Genomic DNA, 13,012 nt, shown 5'->3' on the forward strand with positions numbered 1-13,012 from the left:
AGAGGAGTGTTCTGCCGAAGAGGCTGCATACAGAGGGACGAGGAGTGATATACTGCCTGATGGAGTTGTCTGTGTATAGATGAAAGGAGTGATGGTCTGAAAGATGGGGCTATAGATGAGAACAGTGATATACTACAGGCTGTCTTTAGATGAGAAGGGTGATATTGTGCACCATGGGGCTTTATATAGATGAAAAGAGTGATATACTGTAGCACAGGGATGTGTATAGAAAAGTAATTTCTGCAGGATGGAACTGTATACGGAAGGATCAGAAATTATATACTGTACTTCAAGAGTGGGCTGTGTATAGATGAGAGGAGTGATATTCTGCAGGCTTAGGCTATATATAGATAAGAGGGGTAATATACTGCAGGATGGGGCTGTACAGTGAAGGAAATAATTATTTGATCCCTTGCTGTTTTTGTAATTTTGCCCACTGACAAAGACATGAAGAGGCTATAATTTTAAGGGTAGATTTATTTTAACATTGAGAGATAGAATATCCCCCAAAAAATCAAGAAAATCACATCGCATAAATTAGATAAATTTATTTGCATTTTGCAGTGAGAAATAAATATTTGATCCCCTGCAAACCATTATGAGTTATGGCTCCTACAGACCAGTTAGACGCTCCTAATCAACTCGTTACCTGCATTAAAGACTTCTGTCTTACATAGTTACATAGTTACCTGTATAAAAGACTCCTGTCCACAGACTCAATTAATCAGTCAGACTCTAACCTCTACAAAATGGGCAAGACCAAATAGCTTTCTAAGGATGTCAGGGACAAGATCATAGACCTGCACAAAGCTGGAATGGGCTACAAAACAATAAGTAAGACGCTGGGTGCGAAGGAGACAACTGTTGGTGCAATAGCAACAAAATGGAAGAAATACAAAATGACTGTCAATCGACATCGATCTGGGGCACCATGTAAAACCTCACCTCGTGGGGTATCCTTGATCATGAGGTGAGATATCAGCATAAAACTACAGGGGGAACTTGTTAATGATCTCAAGGCAGCTGGGACCACAGTTACCACAGTCACCAAGAAAACCATTGGTAGCACATTACGCCTTAAAGGTTTCAAATCCTGCAGTGTCTGCAAGGTCCCCCTGATCAAGAAGGCACATGTGCAGGCCCGTCTGAAGTTTGCCAATGAACACCTGGATGATTCTGTGAGTTATTGGGAGAAGGTGCTGTGGTCATCTGAGACAAAAATTGAGCTCTTTTCCATTAACTCCACTCGTCGTGTTTGGAGGAAGAGAAATGCTCCTTATACCCCAAAGAATACTGTCCCCACTGTCAAGCATGGAGGTGGAAACATTATGTTTTGCGGGTGTTTCCCTGCTAAGGGCACAGGACTACTTTACCACATCAATGGGAGAATGGATGGAGCCATGTACCAGTAAAATCCTGAGTGACAACCTCCTTCCCTCTGCCAGGACATTCATAAATGGTCTAAACTTGCAAAAGCCAAAATAAAGGTAGCACTCACCGATGGTTCCAAAGATGTCCTTTATTTGTACTCACAGTACATATTAGCTTGCGGCATCTGACTGAGGTTCCTTAGGGTGTGCGGGGGAGTGAGAGAGAGGACGACGGCCGTTTCGCTCCCTTCCGGAGCTTCGGACATTTATAAATGGGTCGTGGCTGGGTGTTCTAGCAAGACAATATCCCAAAACATACAGCCAAAGCAACAAAGGAGTGGCCCAAAAAAAGAAGCACATTAAGGTCATGGAGTGGCCTTAATGACCTTAATCTCATAGAAAACTTATGGAGGGATTTGAAGCTCCGAGTTGTCAAGCGACAGCCTCAAAATTAGTGAGCCAATGAACATGCAGGGATTGCCTGTAACTCCCGTAGCCATGTTGGTTGTGGCATTACAGTGATTGGCTGGCCGCACAGCATCATCAGGTCTATATCAGACCTGGCGCCACCATGCTCGTTACAGCCACTCCTGAATCAGACAGTGTAGGAAGAGGTGCTGCTGAGCTAGGGAGAGCTAGGGAGAGACTTGCTTGTTTCTAGTTAGTGTAGGTGTACCAAACTATATTAGAGACACATATCCATCTCAACAAACAGTCCTTCTGAGGACTAATCCATCTGCAGAGATATCAGGCAGGCAGTGTATATAGGCAGGCAGGGTATATAGCAGACTGCAGTGCATATAGCACAAGAGGCTCCATTCCAGTTCTGCCTTCTGCTGCTGTTAGACATTTCTAGACAAAGTCCCAGGTCTCAGGTGTTGGCATATGGAACAGATTAGGACTTATTATAAGTGAAAGGAGGACTTTATACTAACCAGACAGCAGATGGCGATAGTGTGTAAAGTTATATGCTTGCTGTAATGTGTGGGAGGAAAGCTCTCAATTGTTGGTTGTTTTTACTTCCTGTGTTTTCTTTCTTTCCTGAATGTGTTATGTAAGCAGCACACAGACTGTGTGACACTGAATTGTATCTCATGTTTAACCAGTATGAAGTAAATACTGTTTACTCAAGATATCTTGCTGATTGAAGCTCTCGTAAGTACAGTGGTGACTGTAAGAAGATGCACTCTGCGACAGGTTATGGGCCCAGGCCGGAACCCAGACACTAAAGCCCAGACACTACAGGCCCGCACTACAACAGGATCCTGGTTTATAACCCCAGATAACGGAGCACACAGATAAGCTCTGTAAACAGAAGGAAATAAATCCAGATACAGAGTGACAGAGGAATTCATGATCCCAGGAGCTGGATATAATTACAGAGAATTCAACACAGGCAGGACATACAGGAACTATCAAGAAGAAAAAACAGGAGAATATGTTCAGTACAACTCTCTGAACCAGTAAGACTATATAAAGATGATGAGTAACACAGAACTGAAATTCCCAGTAGCTAAACTGAATAGTGAAAATTATCAGTTATGGAAATTCAAAGTAGAGATGTTGTTATCTAAGGATGATTTCTGGGAAGTAATTGTTACAGAAAGACCAGATCAAGATAATCAGACATGGGATAAGAAGAAGAGACAAGCGAGAGCCACTATTAGCTTATTAGTGGATGATGCTCAATTAATACATATAAGAAATGAAGAAACAGCTAAAGGAATGTGGGAAGAATTAAGAAAACTGTATGAAAGACCTAGTTTGAATCACAAGTTATTTTTATTAAGAAATCTTTACAGTATGAGATTGAGTGCAAATGATGACATGCAGAAGCACATATTCTCAATTATGGAAGTGATATCACAGCTAAGATCTATTGGTGAAGACATTAAAGATAGTCATGTAGCAGCTATATTATTGTGCAGTTTACCAGATTCGTATACAGCCTTGATAAATGCCCTTGAGACGAGACCAGAAACTGACATTACATTAGATTTTGTGAAAACAAGACTAATAGATGAATATCAGAGAAGAAAAGAAAAAAGAAATGATTCTTCTACTGAAAAGGACAGTGAAAACGCTCTTAAAGCTACAGAATTTAAAAAACCCTATAATAAAGAGACAAGAGAATGCTTCAGATGTAAGAAAAAAGGTCATTTAAAGAAAGACTACCATATGGAAAGCAGAACAACAAAAATTACAACATACAAAGCATACACAGAAAGTAAAAAACACAATTTCCGATTCATGTGAGAATTATTGGAATGGCACATTTAAAGTAACAGACAAGAAATCATCACTTGGTTAGTTTATTGATTCAGGAGCAACGAGTCATATGACAAGTGACAAGAATTTCTTTACTGATCTTGATTTAGATAAGAAAGAAGCCATTTATCTTGCAGATGGAAGCAAAATAACCGCAGAAGGTATTGGACAAGGTATGCTAAATTGATCAAACAAGTTCGGACAAGATTCAAAGGTACTTGTACAGGATGTGTTGTATGTTCCAAAAATTGGAAGGCGGATTATTATCTGTGAAACGTTTAACAGCAAAAGGACTTACAGTAAAATTCAAAGACAATGAGTGAGCAATTATTGCAGGAAACAAGGTGATCAACAAAGTCAAGGCGGATGAACAATTATATCATTTTGACGCACCAAAGGAACAGATGAAGGTATGTACACATGATCACAAAAACTGTATTCACATGTGGAATAGACGTCTAGGACATAGACACCCTGACAGTATAAGGGAACTACAGAAAAAATAATTGACAAAAGATTTAAAGATATCAGATTGCTCAATTACCATAAGATGTGAATGTTGTATAAAATCCAAAGCCACAAGGATATCTATTCCAAAAGAAAGTGAGATGAAAACCGAAAGACCACTTGATTTGGTGCATTCTGACGTATGTGGACCCATGAAAGTGACTACATCAGTAGGCAATAGATACATGTTGACTTTTATAGACGACTACTCAAGATACACAGTCACATAATTAAGAACAAAAGTGAAGTTTTTGATAAACTTGTAGACTATGTAACAAGATCAAGTAACAAATTTCAAAGGAAGCCAATTGTCATCAGAAGTGATAATGGAGGTGAATTTACAGGTCACAGAATAGAAGAATACTTAAGACAAAATGGAATAGAACACCAGAAAACTGTTCCATACACACCTGAACAAAATGGAGTAGCTGAAAGGAAAAACAGAACTCTAACAGAAATGATAAGATGTATGCTGACGGATTCCAAACTACCAGAGAAATATTGGGGTGAGGCAGCAATGACAGCTACATATCTACAGAACCGACTTTTTCCAGAAAACTGACGAAAACTCCATATGAACTGTGACAAGGTATGAAACCAAGTGTCAATCATTTAAAAGTTTTTGGATGTAAAGTTTTTATATTCATTCCAACAGAAAAACGTTCCAAACTTCAAAACAGATCCATGGAAGGAATATTTGTTGGATATAGTGAAAATTGCAAAGGATATAGAATCCTAGATCCCAAAACAGACAGAGTTACGGTGAGTAACAGTGTGACATTCATTGCAGATTTAAATGAAGACATTATGATTTCAGTTGAAACAAAAAATGAGAAAAACAATAGTGACATAACTGAAGAAATATCTGATGAGAAAGAAGTAGAAATCAATGAAGAACAAAATGCTGAAAGTGAAGAATCACAACTACAAACAGACACAGAACCAAGACGTTCAATGAGAGAGAACAAAGGAAAACCAGCAAAACGTCTCTCATACAAGACAAGCATAAGAAAAATCTATGAGCCTACCTCTTCGGAAGACATATCTAAACTTCCTGAAGAAGAAGCTAATAAATGGATAGAAGTAACAGAAACAGAAATTAAATCCATGCATGATTCAAATACATGGACACTAACAGATTTACCAGAAGGAAGGAAAGCCATAGAATGTAAATGGATTTTTAAAGTAAAATACCAAATAGATGGCACAGCTGAAAGATACCGAGCAAGACTCGTAGCTAAAGGGTATTCTCAAAAATATGGAGAAGACTATGATGAGACATTTGCTCCAGTTGTCAAACACACTACAATAAGAACTTTACTTACAGTAGCAGCAATGAAACAGATGGAACTGAGATATCTGGATGTAAAGACAGCTTTTCTGAATGGAGATTTAACAGAAGACATTTACATGGAACAACCTCCAGGATTCAAAGATGAAAGAAATCCAAACAAAGTTTGCAAACTACAGAAAAGCATATATGGTTTAAAGCAAGCAGCTAAAGCATGGAATGGCAAAATCACGGAAGTACTTACAAATGAAAAATTTCAAAGAAGCAAAGCTGATCCATGCTTGTACACAAAAAGGCTGATTAATAGATGGATTTATGTACTCATATATGTAGATGACATTTTGATTTGTTTTAAACAAGAAAGGGATAAAGAAAAGATTCTAAAAATCCTGAAGCAACATTTCGAAATCAAAGACTTGGGAAATGTGAAACAGTACTTAGGAATACAGGTAGAAAGAGAAGATGGAAGTTTCCTACTGAATCAAAATCACATGATTCATACATAACAGAAAAATTTGGATTAAAGGATGCAAAAACAGTAAAGTCTCCAATGGAAACTAATTATCTCAAAGAGATGAACAGTGAAAAAAATATGCTACCAAATAATGAAGAATACAGAACAGCAATAGGAAAACTACTGTATCTAGCGACCGTTACAAGACCAGACATCGCAGCAGCAGTAGGAATCCTGAGTAGAAAGGTATCAAAACCAAATAAAGCTGATTGGAATGCCGTGAAGAGAGAAATGCGTGATTTGAAAGGAACTAGCAATGTTAAGCTGAAATTACCCGCAAGTGATAATTGAATTTTAACAGGATATGTTGATGCATATTGGGCTGGAGATCCAACTGACAGAAGATCTACCAGTGGACATATTTTTTCTCCCAGGTGGACCAATAAGTTGGACAAGTAAGAAACAGTCATTTGTGACACTGTCTTCAACAGAAGCAGAATATGTTGCCGCAGCACATGCGAGTCAAGAAGTACGGTGGTTAAGACAATTGTTGACAGAATTAGGACAACCACAGTTGGAACCAACAAAACTGAAAGAGGACAATCAAGGATGTCTTGTTCTTGCTCAGATGGTAAGAGTCAATCCAAGAACCAAGCATATTGATGTGAAATATCATTTCTTGAGAGATCATCAGGAACAAGGAGTCTTGAAGTTAGAGTATTGTCCTACTGAAGAAATGACAGCAGACATCTTCACGAAGGCGTTGAATGCTGATAAACACCAGAGACTAATAAAAAAGTTGGGTTTGATTGAATAAGTCCTTACTGTTGAGAAAGGGTGTTGGCATATGCAACAGATTAGGACTTATTATAAGTGAAAGGAGGACTTTATACTAACCAGACAGCAGATGGCGATAGTGTGTAAAGTTATATGCTTGCTGTAATGTGTGGGAGGAAAGCTCTCAATTGTTGGTTGTTTTTACTTCCTGTGTTTTCTTTCTTTCCTGAATGTGTTATGTAAGCAGCACATGGACTGTGTGACACTGAATTGTATCTCATGTTTAACCAGTATGAAGTAAATACTGTTTACTCAAGATATCTTGCTGATTGAAGCTCTCGTAAGTACAGTGGTGACTGTAAGAAGATGCACTCTGCGACATCAGGGACCAGGAATATTTTTTTTTTGGATCTTAATCCTCATTATTTGCTTAAAAAGCAATCCAGATAACACCGTTGTTCTGCGCCATTTGCTTGTTGGCACTGCAGAATACAGCCAGGTCCTTTCCATATTACAGCGCTAAAAATCCAGCTATTTAAAACTGTGGTTTGTCCGTCACACGGATCACACAGATCACATATAATTGAGCTGAAAATACTGCCATTTCTGGCATCCATTAAAAATTAGTTTCAGTGTGTCAGTGAAGCAATTGACACCAATTTGCTTTTCAAAATAGTTAACTACAGGCCAGGTATTTAAAACTGTGGTTTCTCCATCACATGGATTACATATAACTTCGTTCCAAATTCAGTCATTTGTAGTGAGCGTGGAAGATACTCTCCTCCATATAAAATGGGCAAGGTGCATGGCAAGAGATGGGGAACTGGACGTGATGTTGATGGTGATGGTGCATGCAGAGGCCGAGGACGTGGGCAAGCGGAAATTGTGCCACAACAAACACACACATCTTCTCGCCCGACCTTCCTGTCCCAATTCCTAGGAGACCGCAGCACACCACTATTGAATATAGAGCAGTGTCAAAAGGTTGTTGGTTTGATAGCGGATAATGCTTCCAGTTACTTTGCCACCACCACCACCACCCTGTCTTCCACACGGTCAAGTCTCAGTAGCGGTGAGTCTGGACTGCATATTCCTCACCCTGATTCTCCTTCCTCCCACCATGCCGAGTGCTCGGAAACAACTGATCCCACACTTGGACACTCTGAAGAGCTGTTCACTTTTCCATTTATAGATTTGGGCCTCTCGCCCAGTCCATTTAAAGCAGGGCAAGAGGAGATCGCATGTAGCGATGCCCAAATATTTCAGCAGCCACAGTCACACGAAGGCGACGGTGGGAAAGTGTCACTAGAGGTGGACGATGATGAGACACAATTGCCAGAAAGTCAGGAGGAGGACCAGGGTGCAGAAGTGGAAGATGAGGTGGTGGATGATATAGTACATGACCTAACCTGGCAGGAGGACATGCAGAGTGAGGACAGCAGTACACAGGAGGAGGGAGGCAGAGCACCCCAACAGGCAGGAAGAAGTAGTGTGGTGGCTGCAGACAGAAGGCAGGCAACCATTCCCCGTAACACCAACACGAAGGAAGTTGCCAGAACAACTGTTAGGTCTTCCCGAGTCTGGTTGTTTTATAAAGACTCTGCCGATAACCCCAAAAAGGCCATTTGCACCACCTGCCAGGCCAGCATCAGCAGGGGTGGCAAAACGACCAGCCCGGCCACCACCAGCATGATCAGGCACATGGCAGCAAAGCACCCGACTTTGTGGGCCGAACCCCAGGGTCCAGGAACAGTGTCTGCATGTGGCACCACTGCTTCTTCCGTTGTTGTGCATGCAAGCCAATCCCCTGTCCACGGTGCATGCGAAGATGCCTCCTGCCCTGTACCTGTCGTTGCACACTCTCAAGTAGCAGCATCAGGAAGCACTTCCACGTCCTTGTCCCAGCGCAGCGTTCAGTTGTCCATACCCCAGTGCTTGGAACGCAAGCGCAAATAGACCCCACAGGCAACACTACTAAATTCCCACATTTCACGACTGCTTGCAGTCGAAATGTTGCCTTTTAGGCTCCTGGAGACAGAAACATTCCGCAACTTGATGGCGGTGGCCGTCCCTCGGTACTCGGTCCCCAGTCGCCACTATTTCTCCCGGTGTGTTGTCCCCGCAATACACAAGCACGTGTCCCAATACATTAGTCATGCCCTCAACAACGCAGTTACCGGGAAAGTCCACCTAACCACGGACACGTGGACAAGTGCTTGTAGGCAGGGACGGTATATCTCGCTGACGGCACACTGGGTTAACATAGTGGAAGCCGAGACCCAGTCGGACCTTGGGACGGAACACGTCCTCCCGACGCCAACAATGCCATCGGTATTCTGTTCAGACTCCACACATAAGACCTCAGGAGTGGACATGGATGTTAGACATATGTACCATCCTCTAAAACTTTGAGGACTCCACCAAGATGGTGAGCGGCGATGACGCCATAATCACAAGAGGATGCTTTGCAGGCGGAGCACGATGAGATGGAGCAAGGAACCATACAGGGTGATTACACACAGCTCAGCCTCTTCTCATGCCAACATGGATTGGGTGACAATGAGGAAGAGGAGGAGGAGGAAGAACAGGAGCTAGTTGGTACTACCTGCATAACTGTCATACCATCTGTTCAGCGTGGATGGCCTGAGGACAGAGAGGAGGAGGAGGAGGAGGAGGAGAGCATGGTCAGTCGTCCTCTTGGTGAGGACACAGAAGTCTTGCCTGTTAGCAGTGTGGCACGCATGGCTGAGTTTATGTTACGCTGCCTTACCCATGACCCTCGCGTTCTCAAAATTTTGGGTGACAGTCATTACTGGTTGGTCACACTTCTAGACCCACGCTACAAGGAGAACTTTATATCTCTTATTCCTGAGGTGGACAGGTCTATAAAAATGGGGCAGTACCAGAAGGCCCATGTTGCGGAACTATTAAAAAAATTCCCCATCTGAAAACGCTGGCAGCAGAGGTCACAGTTGGTTAAACAACCAAGGAGTACAGACAAGAGATACACAACTTCAATCCAGCAGAGGCAGGGGAACACTGTCAAAGTTCTGGGAGAATTTTCTCTCACAAGGAGTGCAAAGTTTGGGAATATGCTGAAGGAATACCTTGCCGACCATACCAACGTCCTCCGTGATTCCTCTATGCCTTATAATTATTGGGTATCCAAGCTAGATACGTGGAATGAACCGGCTCTCTACGCCTTGGAGGTCCTGGCCTGCCCTGACGCTAGTGTTTTATCAGAGCGGGTTTTTAGTGCCGCTGGTGGAATTATAACTGATAAGTGCATCCGCCTGTCAACTGAAAATGCTGACAGGCTGACTCTTATAAAAATGGACTGGATTGGGCCTGACTTTTCCACACCACCAAATGATAGCAAAGTAACATAAACTCAAATCCAGTGTCTTTTTTTGGGAGGTGTATTCCTATGCACCTCTTCACACCCACACATGGGTATATGCTTCCTGATTTTGGCTATTTGCTCTTGTCCTCCTGCTTCTCCTCCTCCTCATCCTCCACCGCCATATCACCAGGGTGACTGTGGTCCGTGAAGCAACACTCACATAATTTTTTTAAAGGGTGTTTATGATGCCCATAAAAATTTTTTTTTATACCGTATGTTCATGTATACCCCCCAGGGGTAAATGTTTGTCAGCCCATACACTTAGTGCATGGGCATTACAAGTATAGGAGACCCACTCCTTTCTAATGGGAACACTTTTTATGAGGCCCTCTCCTCCACGTCTCTTCCAAGGGGCATTGGAGTGCTTCCCAATTTTTGACAGCCTTTGCATTCACTGCATAGGCCAACACTATGTGAGACCCACTTCCTAATAATGGGAACATTTTTTTTCAGGAGGCCTACCTCTACGTCTCTTCCAAGGGGCATTGGAGTGCCTCCAAATTATTGGCAACCCTTGCATTCACTGCATAGGCAAACACAATGGGAGACCTACTTCCTAATAAGGGGAACATTGTTTTCAGGAGGCCCTCCTCTAAGTCTCTTCAAAGGGGTATTGGGCAGTCCTGTCCCTCACTGTTTACGCAAAAAAAGTATAGGAGACCCATTCTTTAGTAATGGGAACAATAAAACATAGCCGGCTGATGGCTCTCTAAGAATAGTGAGGGCCGACTGCTGGCCCTTTAAGAATAGTAAAGGCAGCCTGATGACCCTATAAAAATAGGCTTTGTGACTTTCAGAGTCCCTCCATCATAAATGAAACACGGTGTGTCTGATGATGTGTCACACACCACATGGTCAGATAAGGTTGTAAAATGTTAAAATGACATTTCCTGGAGAATGCATTTATCACGGTTGAAAGCAATGCAAAAGTGCAAAAAAAAATCAAAACCGCTAAGTGTGGACATAGCCCAAGGTGTGGAGGAGTATTTTTGTTTTTGGTTATTTATTTTGCTTTATATACAAGTCATTACCCTGGAAAGGATGTTCCTTAACATATTTCCCAGGAAAATCCATTTTGGTTTCATTTTTGTATGTTTTATTGTGAGCCTGTAAAAGTGGCGTAATACCTCTGACAACGTTGCTGACAGCAGTGATCTGGGAGTCAGAGATGCTTCCAGGGGTCTTCCCCATGCTGTTCCCATGTCATTTCTGTTCCCATCGATTTGGGCAATTTTTTAGGCCCTCTGCAGACCGCCGGGGAGAGCCGCCTGAAAAATGCTTGAGTTTCCATAGACTTACATGGGGTTCATGGCTTGGGTCGAGCACCCAAGTATTCCAATTTGCTCGACCCGAGCAACGAGTACCTGAGCACTTTAGTGCTCGCTCATCACTACTCAAAATCTGAATGATTTAGAGATGATCTGCAAAGAGGAGTAGACCAAAATTCCTCCTGATATGTGCGCAACCCTCATCATCAACTACAAAAAACGTCTGACTGCTGTGCTTGCCAACAAGGGTTTTGCCACCAAGTATTAAGTGTTGTTTGCCAGAGGAATCAAATACTTCCCCCTTTGGGAAACGAACAAGGAGGGGGGGGGGGAGAAAACATAGGTCGAGGAGGAACAAAACGAAAACAGGTGTCCTGGCGGAGATAACTGAAGGAACAGATCAATCTTTAAATATTATTAATTTAACACAGCATATGCTTGATAAAGATATGGTATCTCTGTTGAAAAAAGGTCTCAAGTATTGTATACCCGATAAATTTGATATTGTAGACTTTAAGGTGGACTTATTTAAGGCTACACGTAAAATGCATCTATTTAAATCCTTTTTGAAGAATAAATCAGGAGTGCACCAAGAATTAGAGGGAGAGATCCCCTTTTCGACGGGTGCCGGAGGTTTCATGACGGATGAGACAACCAGACACCTGTTGGGCTGTGATGTATCCCTATTGCTGAGTTTGAATGATGATGACACAATTGGGGCGCACTCCACACAGACTAGTAGGGAGGCTTTTCAGGGGGGTGTTACATCAACCTTTATGCCCCCCATAATTCCTGGTAATAACATCGATTTATTTCAGGAAGCTGTGATCAGGGATGTAGAGGCTTTAATATATCCTGAATTACCCAAAAATTTAGAAAAAGGGGAGTGGGAGGCCTTAAAAGAGATTCAGAAATGGGAGGACACTGTAATACGAGAGACAGACAAGGGGGGGAATATTGTGCTTATGACTATGGAATATTACATACACGAAGCACACCGCCAGCTGTCAGATAAAAATACGTATAAACCCCTCAAATTCAATCCCTTAACAAAATTTCAATTGAGATTGAAGTCTCTATTGCAGAAGTACGTTGCAAAAGTAATTCTTACGGATAAAAAAGCGAACAAATTGTATCCGGATTTTCCACAGACCGCTAATTGGTATTTTATACCGAAGGTCCACAAATCCACAACGCAGCCGCCAGGTCGCCCCATCATTGCGGGCATTGGCTCGCTTACTGAACCGTTGTCCAGATATATTGACTGGCTTCTCCAGCCTCTGCTGAGGGAGATTTTTTAAAGTCCTTAAAGGATTTTGAATGGCAGGAGGATTTTGCCTTGGCCTCAATAGATGTGGAGAGCCTCTATACGAGGATCCCACATCATCAAAATATTGGGGCTGTTCGCAACATCCTCTCCCACACAAACAGGAGTGAAAATTCTATATCGTTTGTGTGTGAATCCATAGGATTTATTTTGAGTCACAACTCATTCAAATTTTTGGACCAGTGGTACGTTCAGTGCCCTGTGACAGCGATGGGGACCCCGGCGGCTTGCGTTCTGGCTAATTTGTTCCTAGCTTCCTTTGAAGAAAGATTCATCTTCTCAAGTAGTAAACGTTTCTCCCAATTCCTTAAATTCTATGTCCGATTTGTGGACGACATTTTCATTGT

This window comes from Phyllobates terribilis, unplaced genomic scaffold, assembly GCF_046119375.1.
Source record: "Phyllobates terribilis strain yellow unplaced genomic scaffold, ASM4611937v1 Scaffold_1__5_contigs__length_1240528914, whole genome shotgun sequence".
NCBI lineage: Eukaryota > Metazoa > Chordata > Amphibia > Anura > Dendrobatidae > Phyllobates > Phyllobates terribilis.